Source organism: Lonchura striata, chromosome 4 (assembly GCF_050655825.1).
Source record: "Lonchura striata isolate lonStrDom1 chromosome 4, ASM5065582v1, whole genome shotgun sequence".
NCBI lineage: Eukaryota > Metazoa > Chordata > Aves > Passeriformes > Estrildidae > Lonchura > Lonchura striata.
The window spans coordinates 20,160,562-20,177,125 of record NC_140706.1 but is presented as its reverse complement, the minus strand read 5'-3'; the positions used below and the strand labels follow the sequence as shown (position 1 = coordinate 20,177,125).

Below are 16,564 nucleotides of genomic sequence, written 5' to 3'. Positions count from 1 at the left end.
GCAAGAATATGAGCTGCTACTTTGAAGTGATTTCAGTTTAAGTAGACAGTTTGCATAAGGAAGGGAAAAAGAAATTTAAAAATTAGAATTATTAGGATAGAATTATTTTCCTCTTTCCCTATGCTTCAGTAATTTCCTCTCACTTGTTTGGTTTCATTTAGCTACCTTAGAATGATATAATACTGCAGGATTTTTTTCTTCAGTTCATTAAAAAAACCCCTATATATTCAGACACCATCTCATTGTACATTTCAGGATTCCTAAAGTCCATTAAAGTAACTATCTTCTGCTGATTATCATTCTCTCTACTTTATTATTTCCCCAACCTATGCTCCTTACTTCACCATGCTTCAATTTAAAGTTGTTCTCATTATATCTGTCAGTATGCCTTGTCAGGAACTCTTTTGCCATGACACTTGATTAGGATTTTTTATAGATTAGACAGAAAAGAGGCTCCATTTTGAACCCACTTGATGAAGAATTTGAGATTTTTCTCACATGTTCATCCCTTGGATGGAGTGCCAGTGCATTAAATGAGAATTAGGATATTGTAAAGACTAAGCTAATTTCCAATGCTCTTTTAATCTCTGTAAATGCTTTTAGAATTTTTCTCTGCAGTATCCATCCTTATGCCAAGAAACTGTTAGAAACCTTGAAGCATAGGACTGCTAGCACCTTCAGGTAACAGCTTGAAGAGAACTGTGCACAACTGCATTTACCCAGTTATTAGTTCTAACTTGATTTAACAAGCAGAGATATAGCTTTTTAAATTCTTGATGAAGAATTGGAAGTTAAGTTTACTCGGCATGAAAAAAAGAAGGTTTTTATTCCAGAAATAGGTATCTGACTTGAGCTGTTTGAGCCTTTTTACTTCATGCAAGGTGCCTGGAGACATAATGTGGTCACATTCATACACTTGATATTGTTATAATATGATATAATTAATTTTGTTAACCACTCAGCTCAGAATCATTGATCCTCTAGGTTTAGTCAGGGTACTTTGAGTGCTAAGCATGAACTCTGGAGAACCTGTTGTGGATAGACTTTCTTATCCCTGGAAAAAAATACTGTAAGTGGCTGAAATTGATATTTGCAGTTGATATTTGCAAAGATATGGTCAGAAAAGTTTTAATTGTATGGCTTTAATTCCACAATATAGGAAGTCACAGCTAAAGACCATCTGCTGTAGCAGATAACAATGTACTGATGCTGTCAAATCTCAGGAGCACAGCAGGATTGCTGACCTGCAGAATACTAGATGAAAGCAGATGTAGTGACTCTGTCTGTGGCCTTTACAATCCCTTGCCTGCTGAAGTAATGTCTTTAGAAGACACAAAAGTTGAATACTCTGATGTCAAATCACTAGACAACTTCATTGTCATTATGCCATCTAGCTATCATGGTCTTTTAATCCCAGAAACCTGTTGTAATAAAGTTAAGTAGACACTCCTAATGCTTATTAGAAATGCATCTTCCTGAACCCGTGTTCTGCTCTCCTCTTCCCAGTCGTACACCTGCTAATACAGTGTTCATTTATCAGTTCAAATTACTTTCAAGCTGCATTTCCAAATTTTAGTAATATTATCAACAAATCCTCACGTACAGAAAAGATGTCTCCTATTGAACCTGGCAAATCTTATCTTTTTCATACTGTAATGGTTGACCACAGTAGTAATACCTCTAATTCAGTTAAAACCTTTATAGAGACAAATTTGTAAAAATTGCTTTTTCCCTATTTTTATAATGAGATAGATTTACTGGACTGTAGCAGTTCTGCTTTTGTATTTGCTTCAGCTTTCAAAATTGTTTAAATCAAAAAAGTTAATAGCCTTCTGTCATAGTAAAAATTAAGTATTTAAGAAAATTAATTTAGAACAGGAAGCTTTATATATCTACTTTAATAAATGCAAAAATTCTGCATGTCCAAACATATTAACTGTGAAGTTTATTACAATATTTTAAGAATCAGCATTTCTTGAAAAAGAAAAAAATCAACTGAAGGATAAAGGAAAAACACTTTTAGAAAGGCAGCAGTATTTGTCGTGTCTTGAAGATTTACCTTTATATTTTACTTACTTGGTTTTGTTTTGGAATTAAGTTATAGGGATGCTAAAGGTTTAGTTACTTAATCTCATGGTTGATCCCCAGTCAACAACTAAAACACCCCACAGCTGTTTGCTCATTTTCTCTTGGTGGGATGAAGGGTAAAATGTGGGTTGAGTTAAAGACTTTTTAATAGGTAAAGCAACAGCTGCATACTCATGTAAAGCCAAATAACAAATCCATTCACACCTTCCCCTGAGCAGGCAGCTGTTTGGCCATCTTCAGGAAAGCAGGGCTCCATCACATATAGTGGTGACTTGGGAAGACAAACACTGTCACTTTGATTCTCTCTCTCTTCTTTTTTCCCCAGGTTTATGTGCTGAGCATGATACCATATGGTATCCCTCTGGTTATCTGAGGTCAGTTGTCCTGGCTGTGTCCTCTTCCACTGTTCTGCATCCCCAGCCTCCTTGATGGTGGGTGGTATAAGGAGCAGAAACTCTCAGTGCAGCTCAGCAGTGATGAAAGCATCCCTGTGTTATCAGCCCTGGTTACAGTGCAAATCCAAACACAGCCATAGGGGCTGCTACGAAGAAAATAAATGCTATCCTAGACAAAACCAGCACACTTATCCACTAGTGGAATAAATTTAATACTGAAAGGCTGCAACTGTACTGATGCTCACAACAGAAAACAGACAACTGTATTTCACTGCAGTTTCTTTTTCCATTCCACTTATAAATGTCAAAAATTATCATAAAGGAAAATTAGGAAATTGCATATTGATAAGTTCTTCACAAGATCTAGGATTTTGTTTAGATTTGTTAAAATGAACTGTGGAAAAGAATTGCTTTCATTAATAAACGATTTTTCACAGGACCAAAGTCACCACAAGAAGCATATAATGTGTTTAATTTCACTGTTCATTGTATTCTGTTCACTATAGCAGTTATGGTGAGTCATTTGTGATAACTTGGACTATATTATTGCTTCAAGAATTCATTTTTAAAGACCACCACTCTCCTGAAAATTGCCAGTCTGCTTATGAACTGCTGTGAATCTTGTGATGTCTAGAATTGTAAAATCTAAAATTTGGAAATTCTCTTCAGGCTCAGCAGAAGGTATAATGCTGGAAAAAAGCACAAGGACCCTCTACTGAGCAAGTCTGGCCAGCATGTGTCCAATGGAATTCAATTTTCCAGAAAATATTGGGTGAATTAAATATCCGTCACATTATAAGACAAATATCCACATAAAACCATTCTATATTGCTCTTAAACAAAATACATGATTTTGCAGTAAAAGGACTCTTGCTTTTTTGTATTCTTTATTTAGTGAATTATTATTGTGTTTGGATTAACAATAATTATATAAATGACAGTAAAGTACCACTAACAATGGGGAAAAATAAATTAGAGACTCATGAAAAAGACTAGGCTGTTACTCTGAGTGTGCTGCCCACCATGATGACGGGGGAAGAGAGAAATCCTGGCAAATGGAAAACGTTTTGTGAACATCATTAAGACAACAACAAAAGCCTGTACACTTTAGACAGGTCTGTCCAACCTCAGTGCTTGTAAAGATCATGAAGAATTTCCTTTTGAAAAACACTTCCATATGTAAAATAAAGAAGGTGACCAGGTAAGACAAAACCTGGTAGCTAACCTGGTTGCTTTCAGCAGTGCATTGAGTGGCAATAGATAGAGTGAAAGAGCAATGAATAGAATACGTCTTGCAGTAGGATTTCTGACATTTTTTTCTTTCAGCATGCTCATTTGGAAGTAGAGGAATTATGGGCTGAAGAATTGGATGGATAGAGATTCGGATGCATCACAAGGGTCTAAGTAATCAATGCCTTGATAGCCATTTGGAGGTTGGGAAAAGGGTGTTTCTGTGTTGATTACTGTGTTAATATTATACTGCATCATGAATAGCCACCTTGATGACAGGTTAAAATGCATCTTCATTTCAGCAAAATTGTAGGTGATGCTAAAATTGGAACAGCAAACACAGCAAGCTCTGAAGTTTCAGTCCAAACAGATCTTGACAAACTTAAGAGTGATAGACAGAATTCTGCAGGGAGAGACTGAGACAACTGGGCTTGTTTATTACAGTGACAAAGGTGCAAGCCAAATGGCAGATCACAGTTTCTTGACAGGGAGTTAAAGACATGGTGGAGTAAAGTGAAAGATGGTAAAGGCAGCATCTTGAAATTATTGAATGGGGTTCAGGCTGGACATTTTAAAAAAATGGCATTTCCACTAAGTAGTATAATGCTAGAACATGTAAGCCACAGAAATATTTAATCTCCTTTCTTGGAATAGCTTAATAGCTGAAAAATAAGGTTTCTGAAAGAAATGAACAACTAAAAGAACCAATATTTTTTTACCACTGGTAGAGATAAATATTATTAGAAAAGGATAATGTGATTCAGGACAGAGAACATAAGCAAAAAGAAATAGAAATGTATAAGAAAAGAAAGGTTATCCTAAGACACCCATCTTAATGCAGTTGAATGTGCTTGGGGAAATATAGGAAAGATGAGGGAGCGACATAAAAATTTATGAAAAATATTATCTTAGTGGTTATGTGAACTGGAGTGGGCTTAGTATGTCACAAGTTGTGTAAGTTGAAAATATCTTACATGTGTAGGACAAATAAAGGAAAGCAAACAGAAGGCAATCACAATCCTAGGAGTATATAGGGATTATTTGTTATCATCATAGCTGATAAATGAAGAAAACAGAAAATCCTGTAGAACAAGAAAGGACAAGTTCACTTTTGACATAAGAAAACAGCCTTCTGATGTGCTACAGCTGACAGAAAAAGATGTGAAAAAGATCACATATTTCTTAAAAGAAAAAGAATATTTTTATGGTTTATACTTTGAAATTTCTAATGAGACTTAAAAAAAATATTTTTAGGCCTTCAGAGGTTTGCAAAAACATTTTTTCTTTCTTTTCTAATTACAGGAATTAAGCAAATTTATTAACTATGAAAAAACCTTCAGTTATTTGTCCTGCCAGTAAGTCTGTGATACTGTGAAGTATATAGATGAATTAAAATGATTCTATAGATTTTCTTCTTCTTTAAAATAACTTTAACTAAACAGAAGAAATTGAGGCTAATATATATATTATAATTTTCTGACTACATGTATATAGAGAGTCTTCTAATCTGATTGAGTAGACAGCTATGAGAATACTTCTTATTGTCACTGTGCAGTTTTAATGAGTAGTTTTAACAGAAATACATTTTTTAAACTTAGAGATACTTTTCATTTCCTTATTAATACATCTATTAATATTTTTCCATGTTACCTCTATTAATATTTGTCTTTTTTAATAAGTAAACTGCCATTGCAAAATAAGAACAGCATAGTTAATTAGTTTTGGTAAACTTTCTAATGGTTTTTTTTTTTTTGCATAGCAACTCTCGTGCCAACAACTTAAGCAATCAGAGCTGACAATCTCTATTCTAGTTGTGCCCATCAGAAAAATTCTCTTAGAATCTGTACATTTTATTTCCATTCATGCAAAAGAGAGGTAGCAGTTTTTATCCCTGTACACAGTGTATGATTATGAAAAATTCACAATGTAGACCAGAAAAGTTGAAAACTTTTAATATAGACTGATAAACTCATAAACAAATTAACTTACAATAGAATTTATGGTAGCAAGGGAAATAAGCTTGACCTTTTGGGTCCATAGTAATGTCATGTTATTAACAACTGCAAATAACTTAAGATTTTGAAGAGACCTGCAAAACTTACAAAATCTGATAAAATTTTCAATGTAAAGATAACATGACTTCTCTGTGCTGTGCTTTGCCTTTATTTTTGGTGTTTAGGTCTGAGAGATTTGTTCATTAACATTCCAAGTAAGTTTGCCATTGTATAAGCCTGGAAAGACATGTAGAGAATAGATAGAAGTACATATCTGTTATGAAGGATTTAAATGTTTCTTTTGGCTCTGCAGGTGGCCAAGCAGAGCATAAAGTGGTCAGAAAGTAGTAAAGAGTTTGGTACTATTTCAGCAACCAAGGAAACTCTTTCTTTGTGGTGTTTTGGAGTGAATATATCTTGAATATTGCATTTGATATTAGAAGCTACATTCCAAAAGAGATTTTGACAAACTGAATGGAGTTCTCAGGTCAAGTTTATAAAGCAGCAACCATCCCCCAACAAACCAAAACAGAAAGGAACCCCAAACCCTAGATCCAGGAGATGGAGGGATAGATTTCTGAGGAAAGATAAAAGAAGAAAGTAGGTACATCTTGACTCAGCAATGAAAGGGGCAGGGAGGATTAGCATACTATAAATAGCCAATGGTTTGAAGTATTAAGCCAGAAAGTAATAATTTAGTGCAGGATGAGATGATTTATTTAGAATATTGGAATTAAAGAAAAGAAACTGTAAACTGAATGCCAGAACAACCATTGCAAAGTAGGTGTGTTGACCATCTGATTGGATTGAAATTACAATGCAATGGCAGTTGTTACACTACTAAGGTTTATTTTTAACCATGAATATTAAAAATACCATAGACATACATAACAACAGAAAGTTTGATTTTTGGTGATACTGTTTTATTTTATAATACAATAAATAATCCTGGCCTGTGTTATGGGGAGTGTTCACAGCTGGTTGAGGGAAGCGATCCTTTCTCTTTATGCTTTTTAATAAGTTCCTTTATCTGAATATTTTTTTAGCAAATTGCTGCCATGAATCTATACATGCTAAGGTGTTATGAGGAAGAATGAAGAAGAAAAGAGTAAAGGATAATAAGGAGAGTTTTGAAACATGAAAAGAGAGAGAATAAAAGCTGTTTGAATAGATCATTTGGATGTAAAAGTAGAGGTTAATATTGTCAGGGCCCTGATGACAATATCAGCCCTTACTGTCCTTGCTCAGCCTCACCTGGGGCCTCTCTGTGCCCCTGTGTGGGGCTCTGGACCCCAGTACAGCTTGCTGGGGCCTTCATTCTCTGTCCAGGGCTGGTGTCCAAGTCCCCAGAGCCCTGACCATCCCTGGACTAAGCCCACCTGCACGCCTGGAGTCTGTCCCTCCCCTCCCCAGCAAGGTGCTCCGTGGGGCACCTGGGGCTTCCCCCAGTGACCCTACTCCCTTCTGGCTTGGGCAGTGGGACAGGACTGCCTGCCCAGCCTGGGAATTCCCCAGGGCTCCCAGCTCCCACAGGGAACTGCTAGCTCACACCTCCTTATTAAGGAATATACTCAAGAGAGTAACTTGTAAGTGGGTGAGAAAGGATTCTTCTAAATCATAAGTCATTTGCCTCAGGGAAAAGAAAACTACTCTCAGCTGTTATTCAGCCCAGCTTCACAGACAGCTCTTTCTTGTAGAGAGGTGACACATTGAATGCTATTTTTCTATGACAAGTTAAAGTTTTCTGTGATTTTTTCAGAGTAAAATAGTATTTTATGCTAACATATTTTCTGTAAACTTGTAAGGACTTCTTGGAATGGAATTGCTTAAAAAAAAATGGTATGTTTTGATTCGTATGCATTAAATATACATATATATTGATAAGGTACTTGACAATAAGTTTACATTATTATTGCATTTACATTTGCAATGCTATTGTGCAAAAGTTGTAAGTTACAAGACCTTGAAAGTTTCCACAGCATTGGTAATTCAAATAAATTTTGAAATTTGCTATGGAATATATAGAAACCTCTCAGTGTTCTAACACTTGAATTTAAAATGGTTAAGATTATTAAAAACAAGTAAATAGTGCTTTAACATTATATTAATTTCATTTTTTTCCAGCTCTCTGAGAACTCTTCAATTTATTGCATTGAAACAGTGTCCTTTGAAAAAGACCTGATTATATTGCCCTTGTAGTTCCAGAAGTCATATTTTAAAAAGGTCAAAATGCTTATCTTTATAAGAGAAAAGTCATAGCTACTTATTGGTCTTGAAGTTGTTTCCTCATCTGCTCCCCTGATGTTAATTTCAGTGCTTTGGCTTTCTTATTGTCTTTTTCTTATAAGCCTGAGGCATATGTTTCTGATGTACCTAATTCAAGACAATAAAAATCAAATCAAATAGAAATGAGCTCTTTGATCTTATAAATAAATTTCTGAATTAATCTTTTTCTTTTCTATAGTTTTTTAAAAAGACAGTGGTGCTTTTGATGTACTGACAGAGGAAATTGCCCCTTATATACATACCTCTGTTCTCATCTTCTTTTGGTCACCAGAAAAAAAAAAAAAAAAAAAAAAAAAAAAAAAAAAAAGCCAAACTTGGCCTTCTAAATGTCGATTACATTTCCAATGACCATAAAGGAATCACAGGTTTTCCTTTTATAATTGTTTAACCTCTTTGGTTTATTCTGGAACACTTCTATTGATAGCTCAGGGATGAAATATTTAGAGTATGGTCCCATGCAGAGCTGATAAATGTTCCAGCCCTAATTGTACATGTATTGATGAAACGTTACAGCAATATAGTAGAGCCTTTTAAAGTGGTTTTGTGTCTAATGATATTAAAACCTACTGTTTTAGTTAAAGATTTGCTATTGGAAATCCTTGGTCTCCTTTCAGGTGCTTGTTCTCCTCACTAGTGCCCAGTTCTGAACTGATTGTTGTATAGTCTTACTCAAAATGTGAGATTTTTTTGGAAGGTGAAGATGAAAAGATAATCTTATATTTACTTAAAATTACTTTCAGTTTCTGGCTTAGGAAGCATAGGGAAACATTATTGAGCACATCAATCTTGAGGTAATTTTTGTGATTAAAAAGAATTAATGAGAAAATTTTCTTGCTGAAAACTTTATAGACATATGAGAAAAAAAATTGCCTTAATAATGATTTCATCATTTGGATGAAATATAATAATTTAATTAAAGTTAATGAAACATAAAACACTGAAGACATACTCATTTTGGTAACTTTTGAGAAGGTGTTTTTGATATTTATCTACTTTTACAAATTATTAATTAGTAATTACTCTAATCCTGAAAGAATTTAATCAAATATTTATAAGGTTCTTTTGTGTTATAGTCTTATAATTTTACAACTGGTGCAAATGTAAATACATTTGACATATAGATAATGTAACAGGACTTTTGAATTCCACAGCAAAAATATGCATAAAGTTATTAATTGAAGTTATATTTAGGCACAACTAATGATTTTTAATCTGGCAATCATTTGTTTCTGTCATGTCAGAAAGCTATATATTTCAGTATAAAAGGAATAAAATCTCGATGGGAAAATGTTGCTTTTTAAACATGTTTATTTTCATAATAAATTATGCTATTTTTCTTAATTTCTTTTTATGTAAACCTCTCTTTTATGAACATATTTTTTGTTCAGAAGGTGAAAAATAGTCTGTTTTGGAAAAAAAAGTTACACTTCTCAGTATTTTTTGTGTATGAAGTGTCTCTGTTTTAGGTATGAAGCTATTAGCTGTTGTAGAGACTTTGTAGCTTTTGACATATTTCTTAAACGAATATTTAGTACAAGGTTATAAATATTAATTGATAGAGGTGACAATTAGACTTCGAAGTATGTGACAGAGGAATGGACAGGTCCTGTGTTGTCAAATAAAGAGCAGATTTTTATTCTTTTTTCTCTGTATTACCTTCAGCAAAATGTTTTCATGGCAACTTTCTCTACCCCATAATTGATTAAAACAGCAGATGATTCATAAGGGAATTAACTCTCTGCTGTATAAACTCTTGTCTTTGTATTAACAAAAATGTGTCAGTCAGCTGGATGTGAAAAGGACCTCATACCTCTTTGTATGGCATTTCTAAGTAGCATTATCCTTCATCCAGTACATCTTTCACAGGAGAAGAGCTCACATTACAGCCATCTAAAAATTTGCTGTTCAAGCAAACACTGAAAATGATTTTGCAACTTTTTGCCTACTGTCAAAATAGCTAGAACATTTTTTAAAAAAGCTCATCAATATTTATGTTACTCATAATTCCTCTCTCTTTTACATGGACAAGCTTAATGAATTGAGGCCAATCTGTTAATTTTACCCATGAGGATTCCATCAGAAGTGGGACATAAAATTATCTTGTGGACACCAACAAACTTTAGACCTAAGCTGTGTCCTTTGTTTTGCAACATTCTTTGGACTTGAATAGTTCTCAAAATTACCAAAACCAAAATTTAGCATAGTAAACAATACATTTGGTGCTCTACAGCTGATCTAAAAAAGACTTGACTATGTTTGTATCTACACAGTGTTATATTGATGTCTGAGCTAAGAAACCCGAGCAAAATTAGGCTGAATCTTTTTCTTAGTCAAGGTTGACTAGCAACTTCTTTGGTTGTATTCCTGTTTTATATCATGAAGAAGCTGAAAGGCTGTGATTGTCAGGGCTCTTAAGATGTTAATAGGTCTAAACACCCTGACCAGCCTCACCTGGGACTTCTGATTACACCATCCATCTGCATTGAGTTCCAGAAGCTTAATGTGAGCTGAGGTCTGATTATCCAGTGCCCTATCCTTTGAGTGAAACATACTTGTCCTGTTCATGTCATGTGGAAGGACCTTGGACCTACCCTGAATGTAACTTGTCTCCTGAAAAGACCTCTCATATGGTACTTATAACTTGCTTCCAGTCTTGTCTTTGGTCCTGTCTTCTGCTGCTCCTCACTGGATCCCTGGATAAACTCTGTGTCTGGTTCATCTCTTTGCTTTGTCTGGGGCTCATGCTGGACTCCATTAGCAGCTCAATGACAGGTCCACTTTGGTTGGGAAGGGCACTACCCTCTGAGTGCCCTGAACACTTGTGATTGCTCTTCCCTGAGGGGTGGCCCTGCTCTTTGTGCTTCCCTCTCCTGCTACGGTGTGGTGATTCTAAACAGCCAGGAAGGGGGATGGTATATGGTGAAAAAAAAACCCTAACTAACCAAGCCAAAACACAAAACATTCAATGTTGGACAGAATACAAAAATCTTGGTTTGTAAAGAACTGGTGAACTTCACCTTGCCTGAAAAAGTGTTTGATGCACCAGCTGAGGACTAAGATGTCTTTAGTATTTCCTGCTTGTGCCACTGAGAATTTTCTGCTGTGTGAAGAAGAAAATTAAGATCCACACTAAGTATTTGGTACTTTGAAAGGAAGGTTTTTAAACTGGGGGCCTCCTGTAATCACTCTTCCTATGGTTTGTCCATCAACTACTGGTTATTCTATTTTCACTCTCTTGTTTTCCTGGTGCAGATGTATTTTTATATGTGTAATTGAATGCTCTAGAGACTTTAAAGTTGAATAATATATTTTTTTAAATAGTTCTTTGACCACTGTAAGAGTATGTATTTTTACAGAGAGATTATATTTTCTCTAAAATAGAGCTTGAGAGACACATTTTATGAAAAACTTTGTGAGTCTGTTGATTAAAGTATTCATATGTTCCCAAAAAAGTATTCATATGTTCCCAAGACCATTTAAAGCCTCAGCTTCCTAAATAAGGAGATCCAATGTTGGGCTTCTTACCTGCTTGTGTACTTTTTGAATCTGACTGTTCTTCTATATAGAAATCTTTTCCTGTTTTTACTTGAAACTGTATCCTACAGGAGCATGAAATCATTTACACTAAAAAGTAGCAATAGCTAAAATGCTTTCTGTCCCCCCTTTTCTTTTTTTCAAACAAATGACTATTTTTCTAATTGAAAAGCTGTTGGCAGACAATGTTTGACTGGTCTTAATCACTTAAACCACACATTTGAAAAGTGAGATCAGTAGAGAGAGTTGTGGACTTCGAACACTTACACATTTAGCGAAAGTAGAAAAGTAAACAAGCATTGCTCTCTATTTCAACAAGTGTTGGCAAGATCTTCGGTATATTTAGATATGTTCAATAAGTTAATATATTCAGATTTTGCCAAGATTTCTCAGTATCAGTGGCTTTACTGTCATGGAATCTAGAAACAACTCCTCATACCCAAGCAGTTTGGAATTATAGGTCTGTTAAGATCCTAAAATTAATCTCTAGAAGATATTTTTGCAACAATTAGATATAGCTTTCAGTGTATGTTTATAGTTTTCCTATAAATGGTTGGCATTCATAAAACACTGGTAGATATTATATCAATTTAATAATATTCTTTCAACCTTCTGATGTTGTTAAAAAAAACCCAACAGTATACTTTTGGAATTTGTTATATATGTTCGTTTCAATATATCTGTTCAGTCCTGAAAAACATTGTGGGCTTTAGCACTAACTTATATCACATCTTAGCTACATCTGAATGGATATGGTGTTCTGGAACACCCTTTGCTCCCATTTAATTTTTATATTATGATGTAGTATTACATTAGAAGCTGATTTTGCCACTTGAAGGATATACATCATTTTCTGTCACATACATCAAATTTACACAAACCATGATTATTTTATGAAAGTATTTTTAAGTGTATTTCATATTTTTTAAAATTATATATCATGGCACATTTATAAACATCATTGCTAGCAGCAAAAATATGGGGCCACCATGACATAATAGCCACACTTTTATTAGGTCTTAAGTTACTGTGTAATTTGGGAGAAAAACATAACTCTAAGACCAACCAATCAATTGGGGAGTGTTATGATATTAAAGATATTGCTGATTTTGAGACTATCAAAGCGATACTGTTCAGCATGATAATTAGGCATCTTCACGTAGTATGTGAAAATGGCAGGCCTAAAACCTGTGCAGCCTTAATTTAATCCTCCTGTATGTATGAATTAGGATAGCAGTTTTAGTTACATAATTGCATAAAAATTAAGGGATAATTTTTTTGTTTGTTTGTTTGTTTAGGTTTTTTTGAGAAGACTGTAACTTTTCATGTGTATTTTAAATTCTTTTAAATTCTTGTCTAGTAACATAAAGACTGTAGTGTTTGGATTCCTTTTCCCTTAAGGAAGGCATATAATTGTGATTCTTTTGTTAGATGACTCAGCTGTTTCTCAGTACTATCAGTTTTTACAATACAAAATTACCTTCAGAATAATATTACAGATTTATTTAAAATACTTGTTGGTATCTCCCTAATTGCTTCTCCAGCTTTTGGTAGGAGCAAATTTAAACTTGAATGTATTATACTCAAATACTTCCTATTCAGAAAGGTGTAAAAAAAAAAAATTTAAAAGATCTTGTATGAAAACCCTTTTTCAAGTATATTATATTTTGCTTATACAAAAGTCTTAGTTATTGGGCTTTATGCCAATAGTTGTTGTACTCTAGCAATGTTATCAAGCTTGTGAAAGTATCTGAACTCAGAAAATTCTAATGAGTACAAAGTACAGTTTATATTGGGAAAAAATGTATGTGTGAGAATATATAAATTAATAATTAAGGAAGTTAAGGTAAATTAAGTGCATCATTTCAGTCCTTATATAGATAAAATAGGTGATACAGAGGCTTTGAAGGAGTACATTGTCATTATGAATTTATTGAATTTAAGCTTACTTACCTTAAATCAATCTTCCTGTGATTACAGTACAGTTATGCAGTTAAATGATGCTGAAAAATTCCAAAGAATTTTCAATCAGGTCAGGTTAATAATGACAGAAATAGGCTGTGCAAAGGCAGGTGTTTTGTCTTCTCTTTTTTTGTGGATGTGATCAAGGTAAATGCTTCAGTTTCTACTGGTATCCAATAAATATTAATTTATGCAGTTTAAAAGTAGTATTCTTTGGTTTGTCCAACATTTTTAAGGGCAATTTCATTCAATTTTTTGAATTAAAACCACTAATTGTAATGTCTTTTGTAAATACAATCATTCTGTGTCAATCAATTGGAATCGAATCACATTTCCACAAGGCCATCCAGAAGATCAACTCAGGAAAAGTCCTCTGTAGATATGGGACTTCTCTAATATTTTGATGACAGAATTTTTTGGTTGCGCTACAGTGTAGCAACTCCTACAGTAGAACACTGTAAAATTACTGCCTGAGAAACTGTTCTTTTTCTACTTTTGTGTTCCTTTCTCATCCTATGCTCTGTAGCACTTAAAAGAACTCCACTGAGGTGTCCTTTAAAGTAATTTGTATAAATGGAGTGCTATCCAATTATCCTATCCCTTGACTACTTTTGCAAATCTATACCCTCCTTTGGCTCATGTAATCACAGAAAATTCTGAAAGTAGCAAAAGCACCCAAAAAAATTGCCAGATGTTCCATATCAGTCAGCTATGAGCAGCAATATAACTATTTGTGAGTTTAAGGATGTCATCTTAATTAATATACTTGACACAAGAATAATTTAATTGAGCACTCTCAATTAAACTGAGTATTTAGGTGAAACCAAAAGCTTAATTTAGTTTTTTCCTGAATAATAGATATCAAAAAATGGCTGTTAATGAGAGACCACAGAGACCACAGTTAATATCATACACTGACTATACCTCTGCCAAACATAAATGCTGGAAATGGTAAACTAACATTTTTTTTTAATGGTTTGCAATCTAGAATAATATCAGATGTGATGTAAGGTATAAATTTAAAATGTAGAATAGATTGCAACAATGAGAGTGTTAATAGAATAATGAAAGTTGTGAATTACCTATAAAATACATTTTTTTACCATAAGAAAATAAAAAACCTCACAACCATTCTACAAACTCTCTGCTGTAAGATAAAATTTGGAGGCTCATTTGATGGTCCTTCACTCGTAGAAAAACTGAGTTCTTTCTCAGCAAATTGTGGGAGAATGCCACTGGCTATCAGGAGGCTTATAGTTCTAGTATTTGATCAACACAGCCTCTCTCTTCATTGCATTGCTGTCCCAAGAGGAAAGCTACACACATACCTGAATTACATCATCTGAGTGAGAAACTTAATTCTGAAAGTATCACTCAGTTTCTTCTATTACCTTTCAGAGTAATCATGTTCGCAAAAACAAAAAATGGTTTTCTCAGCATCTTTGGATGCAGCCTATTTTGTTGGAAAAGAGATTTATATCCTACATATTTGCCATGTTTACTATTGCAACATGATGTTCTTCAACATGCAACAGAATTTATGGACTGGAAAAACTGAGGTGATTCTTGGATGTGTCTGATCAAGCCATACTCAAGCACAAAGTCCAAGAAGCTAAGCTGAAATTTTATCTTAGTCAAAATTTGTGTCTTTTCAGACTTTCACATTTATATCTAATATTTTGTTCTACTGCTTTTAATCAGATGTAAAATTTTGAGAAAAATCAAATAATGTGACATAAAAAAAATTTCTTCGTATAGAAAGCCATTCATGGCCTCTTTTCAGGAGAAAATTGAATTTTATTGATGCTGAAAGGGCTGGTTCTCTTCATACTGAAGTGAAAGTCTTGTGACTGTGTAACACTGAGAGCTGATAAGTTTTTCATCTGGTTAATTAGACATATCTGATAGAGACTACACATTAGGAAGAGAAAGGTTGGCTATGTCATATAGTATAAAAATCTTATTTCATTTGAAAACAAATGAAATATGCACCAAGGCATATGTCTGACTTCAGCCTACAGTGTGAAAAGGAGTGCAAGTCTGAAATTGACTATCCAGCAAAGCCCACTCTTGGTTTGTTGACACTATCCTGGTGAACTTTGGTTCAAAGACCAAATTAATGTCATTTGATACAAAACAATCACTGATTATTACTATATTTATTCATTATTTGCCTGAAACATTTTGTGCTCCTGTAGAGTTTCCTATGGATATACTTACTGAAACTTGATTCCAGGACCTATGACTTAACAAAATCTTACACCTCATTCTGGTAGGTTTTTGCACCTATTTCAGGGCCCAGAATGCACTGGCAGGATCTGCAGAGTGCTGCAGAGAGCAGCCCTTCAGAAAGGCCTCAGCAGGAGAGATGGTCAGAGAAGAACCATCTGGAATTCAGCAAAGGCAAGTGCATGGTCCTGCACCTGGGGAAGAATAATCCTAGGCACAAGCACAGGCTGGGGGCTGACCTGCTGGAGAGCAGACAAAGACCTGGGGGTTCTGGTGGACACCAAGTGTCCGTGAGCCAGCAGTGCCCTTGTGGCCGAGAGGGCCAGTGGTACCCTGGGGTGCGTTAGGGAGAGCTTTGACAGCAGGATGAGGGAGGTGATCCTGCCCCTCTACTCAGCCCTGGTGAAACTCTGCCCAGTTCTGGGCTCCTCAGTACAAGAGAGATGTGGAGCTCCTGGAACAGGCCCAGAGGAGGGAGACAAAGATGATTAAGGGAAAGGAGAATGACTCTTTTGGGGATGGACTGAGAGTTGGACCTGTTTGACCTCAAGAAGGGGCACTTGAGAGGAAACCTCATCAACATCTGTCAGTTCCTGAAGGGACGGTGGCAGGAGGATGGAGCCAGGCTCTTCCCAGTAGTGCCAAGCAATAGGACAAGAGACAATGAGCAGAAACTGATGCCCAGAAAATTGCAGCTGAGTATGAGGAAGAAATCCTTTACTGTGCAGGTGACTGCACTCTGGAACAAGTTGCCTAAAGAGATGGAGTCTTTCTCACCAGATATTCAAGAACCATCTAGATGCAATCATGTACAATTACGTCTGAAAATGAATAGTTTAGCAGTTA

At 34.8% G+C, this 16,564-nt stretch overlaps 1 long non-coding RNA gene across 1 annotated transcript in view; it reads left to right on the top strand.

Annotated features, from left to right (window-relative positions):
• LOC146767555 (uncharacterized) overlaps positions 1-16,564 on the top strand; it is an 83,644-nt gene that overhangs the window by 33,913 nt on the left and 33,167 nt on the right. The window lies entirely within an intron of this gene.